At 41.7% G+C, this 20,687-nt stretch overlaps 1 pseudogene; it reads right to left on the bottom strand.

Annotated features, from left to right (window-relative positions):
- Positions 1–20,276: 20,276 nt before the first annotated feature.
- LOC126095220 (5S ribosomal RNA) lies at positions 20,277–20,393 on the bottom strand (annotated as a pseudogene).
- Positions 20,394–20,687: the final 294 nt, after the last annotated feature.

Genomic DNA, 20,687 nt, shown 5'->3' with positions numbered 1-20,687 from the left:
AGATTTTGTAAACACAGGTGTGAATGCTTTGCCTTGCAGTCGATACTGGCATGCTGCAACAAACTCTATTTCACTGTCACCGGACTTGTCAGACAGATAACCCTCCCAACTATGACTAGATATACCTTCTCTATGCAGCCAAAGATTGTGCCATTCGTACCATAGTGTGTCATGGCACCTAACCAGCAACTAATAACTCACGTAAAGATGAACGATTCGTAATACCTTTTCTAATGAACTGATTTTAAACAAAAAAAACCTTTGCTTCTTCGAAGCGACACACGCAGCATCAATGGTGGTCAACTAACTAGCGGCGACTATCCTTGCTTATTTATGGGCCTAGTAGGAAAATCACAAGTAGGTGTAAAGCAGCATAAAAAATTATGTGTCCTACATGTATTGTATGACCTGATCAGTCGCGAGAAAGCGTGACAGAAACACACACACGCACACACATACACATACACACACGCCACAAAGAGAGAGAGAGAGAGAGAGAGAGAGAGAGAATAAAATCTCTGCCAGCTCAAATATTCAGAACAGTGAACGTATTGTTTTTCAGACCAATATGCCGGAAAATAGCTGTAAAGTTTGCCACGCTGATAAGCGAGAAGAAATCTGAAGCATACAGTAATGGGCTTCATGTGATATCCACTACAATATGTCGTCTAATCAAGTTGTCCAACACGCACATTTTCTTAAGAGTTCGACAGCAGTTTTAAAAGTCACAAAGTGTCCAGCACTGAGGGAAATAACTATAACATCTTAAACGTAGACCTTTCCTTTAATATATGTCCATATGGTGGACGTATAGTCTACCAATAATGTAACAAAATCAAATGATAAATATGTAAGTTTTCCATGTGGGCAACTGCAGCGTAATCTATGCATAGTTAAAAAACATTTTTTAAAAGAAATGTGATAAAATCTTATTATTGTAGATTTAACTTGAAAATGTGGTTCTTGTACCCTGATTCCACAACAAACGTGGATTAACAGCTACAAGCGGACTCTACAACTTCTTTGGAAGATTTTTGCTCAAATGTTTGTAAAAAAGGTCCTTTGCAAATGATAAAACTTGCAGTCGCACCAGTGTGGGTAGGTTTATTCATTTTATCAGCAGCGATCAATAACAAATGTCTTCCATCCAACCCATTTCACTGCAGCGATCAAGGTAGTGTTAACGGTGATTGAATCGATGACCATGCGTTATCAAATGTGACGTGGGACATATTATGAAGGTGCAAAATTAGCAAGAACTTTACGAAGTGTTCGTATATTCATGTGAGATGTCCCACGTGAACTGTAGAACGATTACAACCAGTCGCACTCTCACTCCTTTGCCATAAATGTTACACGGGACTATTTTAAGTGAACTATCTCACGGGATTTGATAGCCAAGAATGCCACACGACCTTACCGTAATGGTTGTAATACATTATCTTAACGCGCACTGCTTCACAACTGGAAGTAGCTGTACATTGCCTCACGACCAAGACCAGCAGTCGCAGCTGCCGGGTCTACACTTGACAATGACTGGTAACCGATATTCTGGCTGTAAAGTTTACAAATAGCGTGCTTGTTCTGGAAAGAGGCTGAGATCAGCACCAGGGTCCAGCTCAGTGCCTGTTCTATCGTTGAGTGAAGGGAATGTGCCATCAGCTCGCAAAGCATATCCGAGGCAAAGACTAACATGTAACAAAAGAAAAGAAGCGACGTATTTGGGTCGTTCCTTCGGACGTATAACGACGTCACTTGGTTTGAGCACCGTCTCATCGATTTTGGCAGCATATGGCTCTGAGCACTATGGGACTTAACTTCTGAGGTCATCAGTCCCCTAGAACTTAGAACTACTTAAACCTAACTAGCCTAAGGACATCACACACACCCATGCCCGAGGCAGGATTCGAACCTGCGACTGTAGCGGTCGCGCGGTTCCAGACTGTAGCACCTAGAACCGCTCAGCCACCACGGCCGGCCTTAGCAGCATATTAGCGAAGAAATGAGTCAGGTGCCGTTACGTCAACATCGAGAGCGCACCATGTGTAACGGCAGCTCCGGTATTTCCCACTGTACGTAAGCTGATCATCATTGTATTATTGTGAAAATCGTTGTTGTTGTTGAAGGTGCGTGTCGTCTGTGACCAAGAGTAACGGGCACTCATGTTTGTTTCACGGCAAAATTATTTTGAGATTTTGCGACAATGACACTTGCTACTACTCAGTATCCATATCTTTTTCTGAGTTTCTCGAAACTGATGTTGAGCTGACACGTCTGTCTGTCTGTTTCGTGGGTGTTCGGTTCGCAATTTCTTTTTCTAAGAGCAGAGGGAGAGGGTGGGGGGAGGGAGAGGACTCCTGCTCGAATACACAGTATGACGCGATAAAATGAGAACCCGATACATTACGACCTCTTGAAATTCACATATGGCTTCCTGAGTAATACCTTACTGTAAATTATATTTGGAAAAAAATCTCCTTTGCGCTTAGAATGGTTTTGAATTTGTTCCTGCCAGATTTAGTTTCCAAAAATCGACACGTGTACACAAAATGCAACGTAAAACAAATATACTCATATAGATGCAGCAATGAGTCACTAAGCTGTCTCAGACACAAACATACATAAGAGTCTATAAGAAATAAAGGTAGGACTGACATTTCAGCAGAGAAATACAGTTAAAGAGGAGCATCCGAAGAAGTTTCGTGAAAAGAGATGAATATATCTGTTCCCTACATTCCAGATGCTGCTGAGACTGATTTACCAGTGGGACCATATCTAAGGACTCTGTCGTACTGGTTGGCAACGGATGAACGCTTCCCAAATCTTCAGTATCACAAACTACATGGGGAGTGATACATCCTGCACGTGTGCGTACAGAAATTAACGGAGCCCTGCTTTGTTATACAGCCCGATACAACATGCAGTCGACATTCCAACACAAAATGAAACATGCAGAGTTGACACAAATATGAAACTAACATTAACAAGGCTCCATGGGAAATAGGGTGAAAATAGAAACGCTGTTGCATGGTTATTTTCACCTGATTACTGTATTGTGGACAGTAAGAACTATCGACATTTAGAAATCGATGATGAAATCGAAATCAGCATCGATTTTTCCTCAAACTCGCACAACTTTACCACGACCAAATTGGAAGACTTTCCCTCACCTCATCGAAAAAGTAGCTTCTCTCTTCATTGTGTCCCAAACACAACCTCTCTTCTGTCCTGCAACCGATTCTGCAAAGAACCTCTCCAGTTCCATCATTTCTTCTTCGATATACGTGTCGAACAGTAAGACAGAGGACTGCATTCTTACTTTTACATCCTTTTCAGTCCGAGACTCTCTCTCATGTTCACACTATTAGCGTACTCTGTAGGGTCCTGTACATACTGCGCATTACCTACATTTCCGTTGAGGTTGTAACTACGTCACTGACAATTTCAAACATCTTGTACCGTTTTAAGTTGTCTAACGCCTTTCTAAGTTGACAAATTCCATAAATATGTCATGATTTTTCTTTTGTCTTGCTTCCATTATCAAGCGCAACGTCAGAACTGTATCTTTGCTGTCTTTGCCTGTTCTAAAGTGAAACTGATCGTTGTCAAACAGATACTCATTTTGTCTTTGGTATATTATTCTTGTCAGCAACCTGTATGCATGAGCTGTTAATGTCATTGTGCTACAGTCCAAGCATTTATCTGCCTTTGATACATTCAGGATTTTTTGTCTGAACGCCCAGTGATAGAGTTCATCTCACAGATTCTACATGCCAACTTTAGATCCCTTAAAAATTTAATACGAAGGTCAGACAAAAAGCTCTACAGCAAAAATTATTTTTACCTGTAATCCCCACTATCTTCTATGCAGTTGTCCCATAACATTATACCTTCAGAAAAGAATTCATTACCTTGTTCTCAAAGCCTGTTTCGCACTTTTTTCTTTAGCTCTTCGTTGCTGTCCGACTAGATACCACGCGAAACCTCTTTCATTGGACGAAACAGATAAACATCCGAAGGAGGAATGTCCGAGCTGTAAGACTGACGAGACAGCAATCGTCGAACCGCTTTGTCATTTGATTCCAGCGTCAGTTGAGGGTATGAGATCGAGCGTTGTGTTGAAGAAGAAGCACGCCATTAGTATACCTCTTCAGCGTGGGCTTTTCTTTGTTCTCAGTCATACCTGAGTAACATAGACTGTTGATAGTGAATTGCTCCTCCGGCGAAATGCAGGAATTCGGACGACGGACACCCCACAGGAGTTGTTAATGTGATCTTACCAGCCGATGGTAGCATTTTCAATTTCTTACAAACAGGCGATTCATGGTGTTTCCACCACATGCTTCGGTGCTTGGACTCCAGCTCAAAATGAAACACCTAAGATTTATCTCCTGTCCAAAAAAGAATCACCTTCGCTACTGAAACGATCCTTGAGCTCGGTGCAGATGGAAAAATCTCTTTGTGGTGAACCGTAAGCTCTCTGGAAACTCAATTTACACAATTCGTACCGTAATCCAGTTTCGTCTGAATGATGAAATGAGTTGTGCCAACACTTAATACTCATTTCTTAACGATTTGTTCAAACATAATGATTTTACACGCTGGATCCAGGAGCGAAGTTGACCTTCTAACACACCATTAGGTCAGGTCAGTACTCTGGGGAGCCTGTCTCATATGAGGTGTGTCTTTGTCGACAGACTATTGCATCACAGATCTTGCTTAATGACAGTATGCATTGTCATGCTGATACAGTCAGTCACTGTCTCAGAACTGTTCCTCTACTGTAAGAAGTACACAATACCTTATAATGTCCTTCCACATTTAGCGTTTCCTAAAGGGCAATAAGATTACCACACCTTAACTACGAAAACACCCTTATACTGTAACACAAACTCCTTGGTATTTCATTATTGACTCTACACTTTTCAGCAGGCGTTCGCGAAATCCAAACCCGTGCATCAGACTGCTATAGCATACAGAGTGATTAATTATATTATTTGTTTCGAGTCATTCACTGTCCAGTAGCGTCGCTATTTATACTACCTCAAGTGCCCTTTGTTATTCAGTGTAGAAATTTGTAACTTACGAGGCGCTGCTGGACCACTGTACTTCATCCTTCTTAAGTCCCTATTCTCAGTAATCGTGCTAGCTGTTAACACTTTGGAACTCACTAGAGATTCCTACCACATATTTCATGCCATTTTCACTACAACCTGCCTCAATGCTCGACTGTTCCTGACTGTCTGTACATGAGGCTGGTTTTGACTTAACTGTTGTCTTCCAGTTTCCACTTCATGATCACATCGCCAACAGTTGACTTGGCCATCTTTCGAAGGATTAAAATGTCGCTGATGGGTTTATTACTCCGCTAACATCCAACAATTAGTCCACATTCGAATTCACTGAGATCTCTTAACCAACCCACTTTGCTGTTATTGCTTCTCTTCAACACAATGCTCCTCACCTCCTTTTATACTGGCTGGTCGCTTATTTTGATATATAGTCATCAACTCCACATTACATTAAGGTGCCCAAATATATTTAGTCCTATTATACTTTTTTCCTTCTTTTGCAACTGCCTTTATCCCGCATTGTGGGCAGGGTTGGCAGGGTTAAGCACGGAATTGGCATGGTTGATTTGAAGGGGTGGCCGGATGCCCTTCCTGCCGCCATCCCATACTCCCAGGGACGGAAGTAGTGTACCCGAGCTGTCTGCGTCTAGTGTAAATCGTGAAATAGTGTGAATGTGTTGCAAATGTCTGAGAGTCGTGTAACTGAGGCGGGACGTGGGGACAAGCCCGGTATTCACCTAGTAGGATGTGGAAAACCGCCTAAAAACCACATCCAGGCTGGCCAGCACACTGGCCATCGTAGTTAATCCTACAGGCGGATTCGATGGGCCCGGCGCGCGTACCCGAGCCCAGGAAACAGCGTGTTAGCACTCTCGGCTATCCTGGCGGGTATATTTAGTCCTGTTATACATTCTTGTTTAATTGTTGTTTGATACTCTTAATGGGGTTGTTCAAGTGTGATTCTCAACTACAAAAAAGTCTTTTGATTGCAAGACTTGAGTTTAGTTATTAGAACCGGTAGGCATCAATGTGAATGTAGCTATGAAAGTCAACAAAAATAATAACCGTTTTCAAACACGTGATATTTTCTGTTTGTACTAGGTGAGTAGAGGTGTAGTGAGCTGCGCAGGGTAGCCTACCCATCGCCCGCCGGCGGCCGCGCGTCGCGGGCTGGCCTACCTAGGCGGGCGCAGGCGGTCAGGCAGCACTTTGCATCCGGCAGGTGCAGTGGAGCAGGTGTGGGTGTGGGTGGCGTGTGGGTCGCGCTTCGCCTCGGCCGCCGCTGCCGCTGCCTTATTGATCGTCACAGCGGCACCGGCAGCCGGCACTTCAGCTCGCCGGGCTTGGGCGTCCCGTCCTTATCACCGGCGGTGCTCCCCTGCCTGGACGCTACTAACAGCTCCTGTAATCTCTCCGCTGCTACTCACTCTCCAACATCATTTGTAAAGGAACGACGTGAGTTAGCTACACATGCAACGGTAACAATCACAGGTGTACAAAACACAGATGAAGTGTTAACGATGATCATAATTTGTCAGTTGAACAGGAGTATGTTTCCACATGAACAGAACAAGAATTCATTAGGTCTCCAAGAATGATTTCTTTACGTCTCCCTTAGCCGTGGTATATTGTTGTCACGCGATATCCCGTGTTAGATTTTTTCTAACAACGAGATTTTCCACCCTTTTTATATCTTTACGCCAGACAACACGTCTATACAATAAATCATTTCTTTATTGTTACCAAAGCATTATAAATTAGTGTAAACATGGTATGGAACATGTAATTTGCTAAACTTAAAAATATTTCAACATGCAAAGATTTCACAAACTTTTTTGATTACAATTGCAACACCTGTGTGAACAGCAGTTCGTAATTTTTGTAGCAAATGATGAATTAAGGTTGACCACACTCCTTTTTACTCAGATACGGCTTCTTGTGACTTACACTTCTGGCAAATAAGAACACTCGATGCTGTGTATTCTTTACAAATAGGACTGGAACAATGATGACGGCGATGGTGTGTGAATCTGTTTTTCCTTTTAGGGCAGTAGTGACATCTTGTCTTTTCTCTTGATTCATTTTCGCCTTTAGCTGTCAGTAGTTTGCAAATATGTACAACACCTATTATTTTCTCTTTCAATCGAAGTGATATCTTCGGAATCGACATGCGTTTGATCATGTGAGCTTTTGTAACCATTTTACTCAGTTCTGTGATGATTCTTCTCCTTGGAATTAAGTCATTTGTGTTTACCTTATACATTATTACAGCATTTAGTGCTCCGACGTTCAACAAACTGAAAAACAGTATAAAAGGCCAGCAGTTGCTTGTTCTTGAAACAGAATGTTCTGACTTTAAATGGTCGACAACATATACACCTCCATTTGTGAGATTGTAAAATGTAATGACTTCTAGTTTGTTCACTTGGCCACTGTCAGCATCTATAGCACCAGCCGCGGTGGCCGTGCGGTTCCAGACACTTCAGTCCGGAACCGCGTGACTGCTACGGTCGCAGGTTCGAATCCTGCCTCGGGCATGGATGTGTGTGATGTACTTAGGTTAGTTAGGATTGAGTAGTTCTAGGTTCTAGGGGACTGATAACCTCAGATGTTGAGTCCCATAGTGCTCAGAGCCATTTGAACCATTTGAAGCATCTATAGCATCGTGGCTGTGCATGGTGGATAACATTAGAACATTCTTCTTCCGTTTGTTTTTTGGGACGTATAAGGAAATCAAGCAGTTGTTGCTTGGTTTTTCTCCAAATGCGAATATATATCCAGAATTTCTGGTGGAATTTCTCTTTTATTCTTCAGGACAGTATTTACTACTGTGAGTCGATGATTGGCCTACATTTTGTTAGCCAATTATATAGATGTAAAATAAATGTTCATCGTCACGTTTCTGCCAGTTTTGTCAGTCGGTCGAATCAATCGTAACACCACATTCTCTGTATTATTTGGTACTTGATATGGCCCAGTAGGCTGTTTTCCTGCGTATACTTCAGCAGTTGTCTTGTGACAGCGAGAGCACCAGCAGCAGCACAGTACTGTTTGTATAAAGCGTTTATTTTGCATTTTGTTTACGACCTTCCACTAAGGAAGGGATTCTATTTGTGTTTATCTGCTCTGCATAGTAACTAACAGTTCTTGATAAAACTTTACGTAGTTTTCGTGTTAGATTTCTTAGTGTTTTCTTGATCGTTTAGAACAGAAAGCGCCCTAAAACCGTCTTTGTTTGTTTCGCGGCCGTTAGCCACTAGTCACTTGAATCAGCAGTTGTCTTGTGACAGCCAGAGCGAGAGCACCAGCAGCAGCGAGTACTGTTTGTATAAAACGTTTTTGTACTTATTTGCTGCGCTTAGCTTTTAAATAGTTTTTCTGGGAAAACCTAGCGTAGTTTTCGCGTCTCGTATTTCAGTGAGTGTTTCTTGATTATCAGAGTAGCTCATCAGAAGATTATCTTGGGAATTTGTCACCGTATAGGGTAGGGTAAACATAGTCATGTGTAGGGACTGTGGTTGTTGTGAGCGGACGCAAGGAGAATTGGCCACTCTTCGGGGGCAGGTGGAGGCTTTGTCTGTTAGGCTAATCGAGCTCGAGGCGCAGGCGTCGGCTCGTAGTGGCGTTGGGGCAACTGTGGTGAGACCTATGCCTTCTTCGGTGGCCTTGGAATCACATGGAACCCCTGATGTCCTTGCGTCTTCCGGCAGTGAGCATCTTACCGGTCAGCCATCACTCCAGGGTGAATGGCGGACAGTGGTGGGCTCTCGCGTGCCTGGCCGAAAGGCGAAGGTGGGATCTGGCCGCGTGGCAGCTGCCTTACCCCTTTCCAACAGGTACGGGGTGCTTCCTAGTGGTGATGACATCGTTTCCGAGCCACCACAGGATGCCTCGCCTGTTGGGCCAGTGGCCGATTCTCCGGCAAGGTCCCGACAGTCACAGAGGGCGGGCCTATTAGTTATAGGGAGCTCCAACGTTAGGCGGGTTATGGAGCCCCTCAGGAAAATAGCGGGTAGGTCGGGGAAGAATGCCAGTGTGCACTCGGTGTGCTTGCCGGGGGGTCTCGTCCGTAATGTGGAGGAGGCCCTTCCGGCAGCTATTGAACGCACTGGGTGTGACCGGCTGCAGATAGTAGCACATGTCGGAACGAATGACGCCTGCCGCTTGGGTTCTGAGGCCATCCTTGGTTCCTTCCGGCGGCTGGCTGATTTGGTGAAGACAACCAGCATCGCACGCGGAGTGCAAGCTGAGCTTAATACCTGCAGCATAGTGCCCAGAGTCGATCGCGGTCCTCTGGTTTGGAGCCGTGTGGAGGGTCTAAACCAGAGGCTCAGACGACTCTGCGACTATAATGGTTGCAAATTCATCGACCTCCGTTATTGGGTGGAGAACTGTAGGGCCCCCCTAGACAGGTCAGGCGTGCACTACACACCGGAAGCAGCTACTAGGGTAGCAGAGTACGTGTGGCGTGCACACGGGGGTTTTTTAGGTTAGAGGGACCCCGGACCCCCCCCTTGGTCGAAACGATAAAATACCTGACGGCTTACCAGAGAGGACATTATCATCGTTGATAAAGAACGTCCGTCCTCAGAGACCAAAAACAGGAAAAGTTAACGTAATATTGGTAAACTGCAGGAGTATCCAGGGCAAGGTTCCTGAATTAGTATCTCTTATTGAAGGAAATAGTGCGCATATAGTATTAGGAACGGAAAGTTGGTTAAAACCGGAAGTGAACAGTAACGAAATCCTAGACACAGAATGGAATATATACCGCAAGGATAGGATAAACGCCAATGGTGGAGGAGTATTTATAGCAGTAAAGAATTCAATAATATCCAGTGAAGTTATTAGCGAATGCGAATGTGAAATAATCTGGGTTAAGCTAAGTATCAAAGGTGGGTCAGATATGATAGTCGGATGCTTCTATAGACCACCTGCATCAGCAACCGTAGTAGTTGAGCGCCTCAGAGAGAACCTGCAGAACGTCGTGAAGAAGTTTCGTGATCATACTATTGTAATAGGGGGAGACTTCAATCTACCAGGTATAGAATGGGATAGTCACACAATCAGAACTGGAGCCAGGGACAGAGACTCTTGTGACATTATCCTGACTGCCTTGTCCGAGAATTACTTCGAGCAGATAGTTAAAGAACCAACTCGTGAAGCTAACGTTTTAGACCTCATAGCAACAAATAGACCGGAACTTTTCGACTCCGTGAATGTAGAAGAGGGTATCAGTGATCATAAGTCAGTGGTTGCATCAATGACTACAAGTGTAATAAGAAATGCCAAGAAAGGAAGGAAAATATATTTGCTTAACAAGAGTGATAGGGCACAAATCGCAGAATATCTGAGTGACCACCATCAAACGTTCATTTCTGAGGAAGAGGATGTGGAACAAAAATGGAAAAAATTCAGAAACATCGTCCAGTACGCCTTAGATAAGTTCGTACCGACTAAGGTCCAAAGCGAGGGGAAAGATCCACCGTGGTATAACAATCATGTACGAAAGGTACTACGGAAACAAAGAAAGCTTCATCATAGGTTTAAGAGTAGTCGAATCATAGCTGATAAGGAAAAGCTGAACGAAGCGAAAAAGAGCGTAAAGAGAGCAATGAGAGAAGCATTCAACGAATTCGAACATAAAACATTGGCAAACAATCTAAACAAGAACCCTAAAAAGTTTTGGTCATATGTAAAATCGGTAAGCGGATCTAAATCCCCTATTCAGTCACTCGTTGACCACGATGGCACCGAAACAGAGGACGACCGAAGAAAGGCAGAAATACTGAATTCAGTGTTCCGAAACTGTTTCACTGCGGAAAATCGTAACACGGTCCCTGACTTCACCCGTCGCACGGACGCCAAAATGGAAAATATTGAAATAAACGATATCGGAATTGAAAAACAACTGCTATCACTTAGTAGCGGAAAAGCATCCGGACCAGACGAGATACCCTTAAGATTCTACAGTGATTATGCTAAAGAACTTGCCCCCTTTCTATCAGCAATTTATCGTAGATCGCTGGAAGAACGTAAAGTACCTAGCGACTGGAAGAAAGCGCAGGTCGTTCCCATTTTCAAGAAGGGTCATAAATCAGATGCGAATAATTATAGGCCTATTTCGCTTACGTCAATCTGTTGTAGAATAATGGAACATGTTTTGTGTTCTCGTATTATGACGTTCTTAGATAATACAAATCTCCTTCATCATAACCAACATGGATTCCGCAAACAGAGATCATGTGAAACTCAGCTCGCCCTATTTGCCCAAGAAATTCACAGTGCCGTAGACACTGGCGAGCAGATTGATGCCGTATTCCTGGACTTCAGGAAGGCATTTGATACGGTTCCGCACTTACGTTTAATGAAAAAAATACCTTACGGAATATCGGACCAGGTTTGTGATTGGATTCAGGATTTCCTAGAAGAAAGAACACAACATGTCATTCTTAACGGTTCAAAATCTGCAGATGTAGAGGTAATTTCGGGAGTACCGCAAGGAAGCGTGATAGGACCTTTATTGTTTACAATATACATAAATGACTTAGTTGACAACATCGGTAGCTCCGTGAGGCTATTTGCAGATGACACGGTTGTCTACAAGAAAGTAGCAACATCAGAAGACTCGTACGTACTCCAGGAAGACCTGCAGAGGATTAATGCATGGTGCGACAGCTGGCAGCTTTCCCTAAACGTAGATAAATGTAATATAATGCGCATACATAGGGGCAGAAATCCATTCCAGTACGATTATGCCATAGGTGGTAAATCATTGGAAGCGGTAACGACCGTAAAATACTTAGGAGTTACTATCCGGAGCGATCTGAAGTGGAATGATCACATAAAACAAATAGTGGGAAAAGCAGGCGCCAGGTTGAGATTCATAGGAAGAATTCTAAGAAAATGTGACTCATTGACGAAAGAAGTAGCTTACAAAACGCTTGTTCGTCCGATTCTTGAGTATTGCTCATCAGTATGGGACCCTTACCAGGTTGGATTAATAGAAGAGATAGACATGATCCAGCGAAAAGCAGCGCGATTCGTCATGGGGACATTTAGTCAGCGCGAGAGCGTTACGGAGATGCTGAACAAGCTCCAGTGGCGGACACTTCAAGAAAGGCGTTACGCAATACGGAGAGGTTTATTATCGAAATTACGAGAGAACACATTCCGGGAAGAGATGGGCAACATATTACTACCGCCCACATATATCTCGCGTAATGATCACAACGAAAAGATCCGAGAAATTAGAGCAAATACGGAGACTTACAAGCAGTCGTTCTTCCCACGCACAATTCGTGAATGGAACAGGGAAGGGGGGATCAGATAGTGGTACAATAAGTACCCTCCGCCACACACCGTAAGGTGGCTCGCGGAGTATAGATGTAGATGTAGATGTAGATATGTAGCGTATAAAATGTTTTGCCATAACGGAGCACATATACCTTGATGCCATATTTTGCAGGTTTGTTTTCTGTATACTGCCTGTATTTACAACATCCACGGAATGGTTCTAACATCTCGTCTATTGGTGTCAATGCACAGTCACTATAGCTCTTCTTGCGAACATCCATAAATTCGTCAAATATTTCTTTAATAGATGCCAGATTATCTGTTTCCTTTCTCTAAGCTCTCGTAGATTTGTCGTAAAAACGTATAGCTTGGAGAACTGTGTGGAACTTTCGTTTGCTCATCGATGCAATGAAGAAATCCAGTGCAGTCCCATCAGTGGCCCATATCTCATCAGTGCTATGGCTTTTTCTCTCCTGCGAGATACAATACACCAAAGAAAGCAGGTAACTCTTCAAAATCCGTCCGTGGACAGTCTCGAGCACTCGGTGAATAAGATTCTGGCATCCTGTTAAGTTCTTGGTTTGTGTATTCCACAATGCGACCAATTACACTATCTGGAAAAAATAATTTCCAGCATTCCAAAACTATTTTAGAATTTTTTGCAACACCCTTCAAACCAGAAAGCTATGATACAATGTTCTGACGGGCAGTTTGTGCTGGAGGAGCGTGTTGCTTCAACTATTCTGTTATTCCAGGTTTCGCTATCTGTATATTGAGAAACAGCTGTAGCAGAAGTATCACATTCGCTGTCTGACTGATCTGTTGCGGTATTGATCTCTTCATGCTCAGAGGGTGCGTCGGTATCTGATGACAGACCCTATATATAAATATCCTCGTCTATTGGTTCATCTAGCTACATCAATATCTCTTCGTGTGGCATGACCTCTTCCCTGAAAAGTTTTATATTTTTTCACATCCCACAGAGAATGTCATGTATTCTGTATAAACAATAGTTTAATTCAATTCGTAAACCCAAATAAGAATACTTACTTTTTTCATAAAAGTCGTAACATAAGCTGAACACTTTCAGAAGAAAACAAACACAGCCGCATGTTACAAGTACAAAAAACAGACTAAAAGTGAAGCAAGGCGGTATTCCACGAAATTAGCAGTAATTGTTACTTAAAGACTCCGGTGTTAGGAAAAAATCTAACACTGCGCACCACTTCAAATAATGGCACAACTAGCAAACTATTGTTGAAATTTGACTGTCGAGTCATAGATTAGTTGAAGCACGTGATATGAAAGAAAGTATTTCTAGGTCGTCAGTTCATTAGCTTTGAAATGTGCTGGAATATTAAACTAAAATCATAAATATTAGATTTTTTCTAACAACGCGAGTGATCGCGTATTGGACGACATATACTTTTAATTACATAGATCAATAGTGAACAGATCATAAAAGTGACAGAATGTGTCGTAAAACAATAGTATTTCATGTGCATATATATATTTACAAAAAATTGATATCTGATAATGACCTTTTCACAGATACTAAACGAAATGAACCTCACAGCTGTAAAATTTGACAAAAATGATAAGAATATCTTTCTTTAACAGGTCATAACCACATTAATTAATTATTAATAATATATACAGTAGCTGGTTAAATAAATCCGTCAGTGAAACAGAAGGAGTTGCACAACAATAAATACTATATGCGCATCTGAAACTGAGCTTTATTGTACTTAAACTTTATATAGCTGCTGCTAAGTTATTTAAAATTAGTGTTCTTGAATGATGCGCACCTCTTTAGGCCAAAATAAGTGGTTTTAAATGTTTAAGGAAGATTATTTTTATCACTAATACTGATTACATCAAATAAGGTGTTGGTTGCAAAATAGGTATATTAGTTACGAAAAATTTCATGAGGGAATTAAAATGTTGGGAAGCAGTAATTCGTATGCACGATTCCAGTGGTCTCTGTAAGACGATATGAGTTTACACCATATAGATGTCGATTTGAGCTCAATGTGTAACACTAACCACCTGCAGGTGCCTAGGTGTACAGGATGTATCTAGTGCTACAGTTCTGCTGGCTGAGACATTGCGCTTTCACTATTACAGAAGTAGAGGGATGTGAGTTCGCACGACTTTCCCTGTCGGAGGTTCGAGTCCTCCCTCGGCCATGGGTGTGTGTGTCTCGTCCTTAGCGTAACTTAGTTTAAGTTAGATTAAGTAGTGTGTAAGCTTAGGGACCGATGACCTCAGCAGTTTGGTCCCATAAAGAGGAATGTGAACTGTGTCAGTACAGAAACCCACAGGAAAAAAATTCAGGTAGTGACTGCTGTGGCGAATCGAAGCTCTGTAAACAGTTGATTGCGGGACAAAACTTGTGACTCTCAGATATCGACTTAATATGTGCACTGCTGGGTAATACTAGCAATGATATGCTATTCATCAAATTGAGTTAGAGCCAGCATTGCTTCTTACATGGCGTGAGTTGTCGCATTAATAGGTGTCTAAAATGTCCTGAGCTACACTTAGAAACCGTAGAAATACGTATGCACTAAGACTAACACTTTCGAATCAATGGCGGTGTAGAGTTTTTGAGTCGCTCATACTCGTACATTCAGCTCACTGATTTCCCATCGTAGATCAAATGTCGCTCTCATCATCTGAAAACCCTCAGCCTGTTCAGTAAATCCGTAAAGTTCTACTAAATAATCTACCTGTTACCGTTATTATGCTACTTTGGGATGAATAACTAAGGCTTGTGCAGTTTCCAATGTAATCACCTTCCTCGTTCTTTATACTTTCTCCGCAGACTTTTGTGCGGCACATAAAAAACTTCAGGGCATTTTCGGTTCTATTCGACTTCCACATGTCTGATTTTGATTACTGGTAGATGCGTGCTCTATCGTGAATAAGTTCATTCGACTTCAACACTAACGCAACGGTAACTAGAGAATAAAGTCTGGCAGCACAGTTACAATGTACTTACAGTTTCTGCCGTACATGGACCTGCCATTGGAAGAGTTATTCAAGTCATAGCTGCAACCAGTTCGTAAATGTGTCGATGAGAGAAAAAGAAAGCGTGATTAATTCTATTTGAAAAACATTTCTTAAAAAAAATCGAAGGGAAGCGAGAACAATGTTTCGGTAACTCCTCGGATTAAAGTAACCAATGCCGACGCACAGGTAAAGCTCAAGTCAATAGCTAAAACATCATTATCACCAGTACTGTAAAATCATCCATTCTGTTACTAAAACGAAAAGGTGACCCACTACACTACAAAAAAGCACTAGAAGAACAAAGAAAAATCAGTGAATAACATCAATATATAAGAAACAAATAAAAATAGAAACCATATTGACATTTAGTTCCCAGAAAGTAGCTCTTACAGAAATGGTGTCACTTTCAAGTCATTGATCACCAAATTCAGTTATTACTTGCTGGCATCAACAGAAAACCTTGTATTCACTAACAAGTAAAAAATAAAGACGCATATGATTTACTGGTACAGGGATGCGTGCATCATCAGCAAACATTAGATTCAATAACACAAGTCCATGTTGTTGTTGTTGTTGTTGTTGTGGTCTTCAGTCCTGAGACTGGTTTGATGCAGCTCTCCATGCTACTCTATCCTGTGCAAGCTTCTTCATCTCCCAGTACCTACTGCAACCTACATCCTTCTGAATCTGCTTAGTGTATTCATCTCTTGGTCTCCCTCTACGATTTTTACCCTCCACGCTGCCCTCCAATGCTAAATTTGTGATCCCTTGATGCCTCAAAACATGTCCTACCAATCGGTCCCTTCTTTTTGTCAAGTTATGCCACAAACTCCTTTTCTCCCCAATTCTATCCAATACCTCCTCGTTAGTTATGTGATCTACCCATCTAATCTTCAGCATTGTTCTGTAGCACCACATTTCGAATGCTTCTATTCTCTTCTTATCCAAACTATTTATTGTCCATGTTTCACTTCCATAGATGGCTACACTCCATACAAATACTTACAGAAACGACTTACTGACACCTAAATCTATACTCGATGTTAACAAATTTCTCTTCTTCAGAAACGCTTTCCTTGCCATTGCCGGTCTACATTTATATCCTCTCTACTTCGACCATCATCAGTTATTTTACTCCCTAAATAGCAAAACTCCTTTACTACTTTAAGTGTCTCATTTCCTAATCTAATTCCCTCAGCATCACCCGATTTAATTTGACTACATTCCATTATCCTCGTTTTGCTTTTGTTGATGTTCATCTTATACCCTCCTTTCAAGACACTGTCGATTCCGTTCAACTGCTCTTCCAAGTACTTTGCTGTCTCTGACAGAATTACAATGTCATCGGCGAACCTCAAAGTTTTTAATTCTTCTCCATGAATTTTAATACCTAATCCGAATTTTTCTTTTGTTTCCTTTACTACTTGCTCAATATACAGATTGAATAACATCGGGGACAGGCTACAACCCTGTCTCACTCCCTTCCCAACCACTGCTTCCCTGTCATGTCCCTCGACTCTTATAACTGCCATCTGGTTTCTGTACAAATTGTAAATAGCCTTTCGCTCCCTGTATCTTACCCCTGCCACCTTCAGAATTTGAAAGAGAGTATTCCAGTTAACATTGTCAAGAGCTTTCTCTAAGTCTACAAATGCTAGAAACGTAGGTTTGCCTTTTCTTAATCTTTCTTCTAAGATAAGTCGTAAGGTTAGTATTGCCTCGCGTGTTCCAACATTTCTACGGAATCCAAACTGATCTTCCCTGAGGTCCGCTTCTACCAGTTTTTCCATTCATCTGTAAAGAACTCGTGTTAGTATTTTGCAGCTGTGACTTATTAAACTGATAGTTCGGTAATTTTCACATCTCTCAACAACTACTTTCTTTGGGATTAGAATTATTATATTCTTCTTGAAGTCTGAGGGTATTTCGCCTGTCTCATACATCTTGCTCACCAGATGGTAGAGTTTTGTCATGACTGGCTCTCCCAAGGCCGACAGTAGTTCTAATGGAATGTTGTCTATTACCGGAGCCTTGTTTCGACTCAGGTCTTTCAGTGCTCTGTCAAACTCTTCACGTAGTACCTTATCTCCCATTTCGTCTTCATCTACATCCTCTTCCATTTCCATAATATTGTCCTTAAGTACATCGCCCTTGTATAAACTCTCTGTATAGTCCTTCAACGTTTCTGCCTTCCCTTCTTTGCTTAGAACTGGGTTTCCATCTGAGCTCATGATGTTCATACAAGTAGTTCTCTTCTCTCCAAAGGTCTTTTTAATTTTCCTGTAGGCAGTATCTATCTTACCCCTAGTGAGATAAGCCTCTACATCCCTACATTTGTCCTCTAGCCATCCCTGCTTAGCCAATTTGCACTTCCTGTCGATCTCATTTTTGAGACGTTTGTATTCCTTTTTGCCTGCTTCATTTACTGCATTTTTATATATTCTCCTTTCATGAATTACATTCAATATTTCTTCTGTTACCTAAGGATTTCTATTAGCCCTCGTCTTTTTACCTACTTGATCGTCTGCTGCCTTCACTACTTCATCCCTCAGAGCTATCCATTCTTCTTCTATTGTATTTCTTTCCCCCATTCCTGTCAATTGCTCCCTTATGCTCTCCCTGAAACTTTGTACTGGTTTAGTCACTTTATCCAGGTCCCATATCCTTAAATTAGCACCTTTTTGTAGTTTCTTTAGTTTTAATCTACAGCTCATAACCAATAGATTGTGGTCAGAGTCCACATCTGCCCCTGGAAATGTCTTACAATTTAAAACCTGGTTCCTAAATCTCTGTATTACCATTATATAACCTATCTGATACGTTTTAGTATCTCCACGATTCTTCCATGATTCTTTTATGATTCTTGAACCAAGTGTTAGCTATGATTAAGTTATGCTCTGTGCAAAATTCTACCAGACGGCTTCCTCTTTCATTTCTTCCCCCAATCCATGTTCACCTACTATGTTTCCTTCTCTCCCTTTTCCTACTCTCGAATTCCAGTCACCCATGACTATTAAATTTTCGTCTCCCTTCACTACCTGAATTATTTCTTTTATCTCATCATATATTTCATCAATTTCCAAGTTCATAGGATGTTACAAAATTTTGTATTTCACTAACAAGCTATAGTTCTGCTGGCTGTGATGGTATTTCTAGAGGAACTTTAAAATCTTGTGCTGCAATGATCACTTGAAATTCATAGAAGTTGTCGTGTGTAATTTGTGGGACTAGCTGGAGAACTTCTGTGAAGTTTGGAAGGTAGAAGATAAGGTACTGGTGGAAGTAAAGTTGTGGGGACGGGGCAGAGGTGGTGCTAGGGTAGTTAAATTCGGGTTGGAGTCCCAGTCTGGCACACAGTTTTAAACTTTAATGAAGTTTCGTATCAGCACACACTACATTGCAGACTGAAAATTCATTCTGGAAATATTCAGCTGTTAACAGAAGATAGCATTTAGCTGTTTTGTACAACTCAGCAACAGCCTTTTCTTCAAAATATAAGCTTTATTTCTAACTTGCTTGATTAAATTTAGCTGACATACGTATGAATAGCACTAAACAGGGTAGTTATAAGTTAATTCAATACTAATACACTATACAAATTAAATTTCTACAATTTTCTGATCTTCTGTTAATACCTTATCTGATTCCACATCCCTCTTAATGAGCTCTACCGAACATGATAAACCAATGAATGAATGAATCAGTCTAAGAGTGAATGATAAATTAGTTTGTCTCATTACGTGTCATGTGAATTATTGGATTCTAGAACGGATACAGAACCAAATCATCAAAAATTAATAAATAAACAAATTCTAGCAATATTTCAAAGCCCACTTAGGATTAAAAAGACCACACACCACAATGCAATAGAAATTGTTTAAATAAATACCAGAAAAACCTATGCATTACAGCGCATTGAGAATACCGAGCCTTATGACCGACCTGTAAATGTTACAGGAAACGTGTGTTTGTCTCATAAAGATGAATTTCTTTTGTGACTCAGAGTTAACTTCCTGCTCGACTGATCAATTGAATCAGTGACTTGCAGCACACAAGAATGGGACTGCTTATTTTGCTTACATGTGTATCGTAGGATGTTCTAACACTGTTTTGGTGCAATGACGTGCGAGAGCATGAAGAGTTAATTTGAATTAAAAATTAGCCACATTTCTAGATGCAGTGTGATGATGGTGTTGCACAGCGCAGTTCATGTGGCGTCTGTTTATCATTCAGCGAATGCAAAGTGACAGTGTTTATCTTTATGTTTGTGCAGGCCGTATTATGTGGACTGGTATACTGCCGAAACTCTTTGTTTATTTTCGTATTGGACAACCCAACGCAAGGAAGAAATGAGGTTGGATGGTACCACAGGGGACGTGACTGGTGCTGGTGTGCCGTACACTTGACACGCCTACCTCCACGTGGAGAGGACGCCACAGTTTACCAAAAATTCCATCTGTATACATTGGCTGATATTTTATTACTACTGGCCACTCTCATGACAGTCAATGATTTTCGAGCTACGACACCAAGGAGATATTTTCCCTGTCTTCACCCCATTCTCCAAAGTACAACAATGACATTGCCTTAATTATTTTTCAATACAAAATCAAGGCAATGGCTGCAATGTGTGATCTCCAAAGTGTGTGGTACAATTATGTTTATGTAGCATGTTCTCATTTCATCAGTAAGCACTCCGTTTTCAGGCTTCAAGTGGCCCATCGGGACCAACCGACCGCCGTATCATCCTCAGTTGAGGATGCGGATAGGAGGGGCGTGTGGTCAGCACACCGCTCTCCCGGTCGTTATGATGGTTTTCTTTGACCGGAGCCGCTACTATTCGGTCGAGTAGCTCCTCAATTGGCATCACGAGGCTGAGTGCACCCCGAAAAATGGCAACAGCACATGGCGGCTGGGTGGTCACCCATCCAAGTGCCGACCACGCCCGACAGCGCTTAACTTCGGTGATCTCACGAGAACCGGTGTATCCACTGCGGCAAGGCCGTTGCCTACATTTCATCAGTGGCTGGATACAAAATGGTGATTTTCTTTTTTTTTTTTTTTTTAAAGTTAAATTTATATCATGATCGCCGCCATGTTTAGTGAAAATATTATTATATTGATATAATGTACTGTTAGGTTAAGGTCTGCAAATCTCAAAAAAGATTCATCTCCATGTCACAAACAAACGTGTCCAGTAAAAAATACAGATCGGTCATAAGGCTTGCTATTCCCAATGTGCTGTAATCCATACGCTTTTCTTGTATGCAGTTAAGCAGTATCTACTGAATTGTGGTGTGTGGT

The sequence above is a fragment of the Schistocerca cancellata genome, chromosome 1 (genome assembly GCF_023864275.1).
Source record: "Schistocerca cancellata isolate TAMUIC-IGC-003103 chromosome 1, iqSchCanc2.1, whole genome shotgun sequence".
In the NCBI taxonomy this organism is placed as follows: domain Eukaryota; kingdom Metazoa; phylum Arthropoda; class Insecta; order Orthoptera; family Acrididae; genus Schistocerca; species Schistocerca cancellata.
This window is presented reverse-complemented; position numbering and strand designations above follow the sequence as displayed.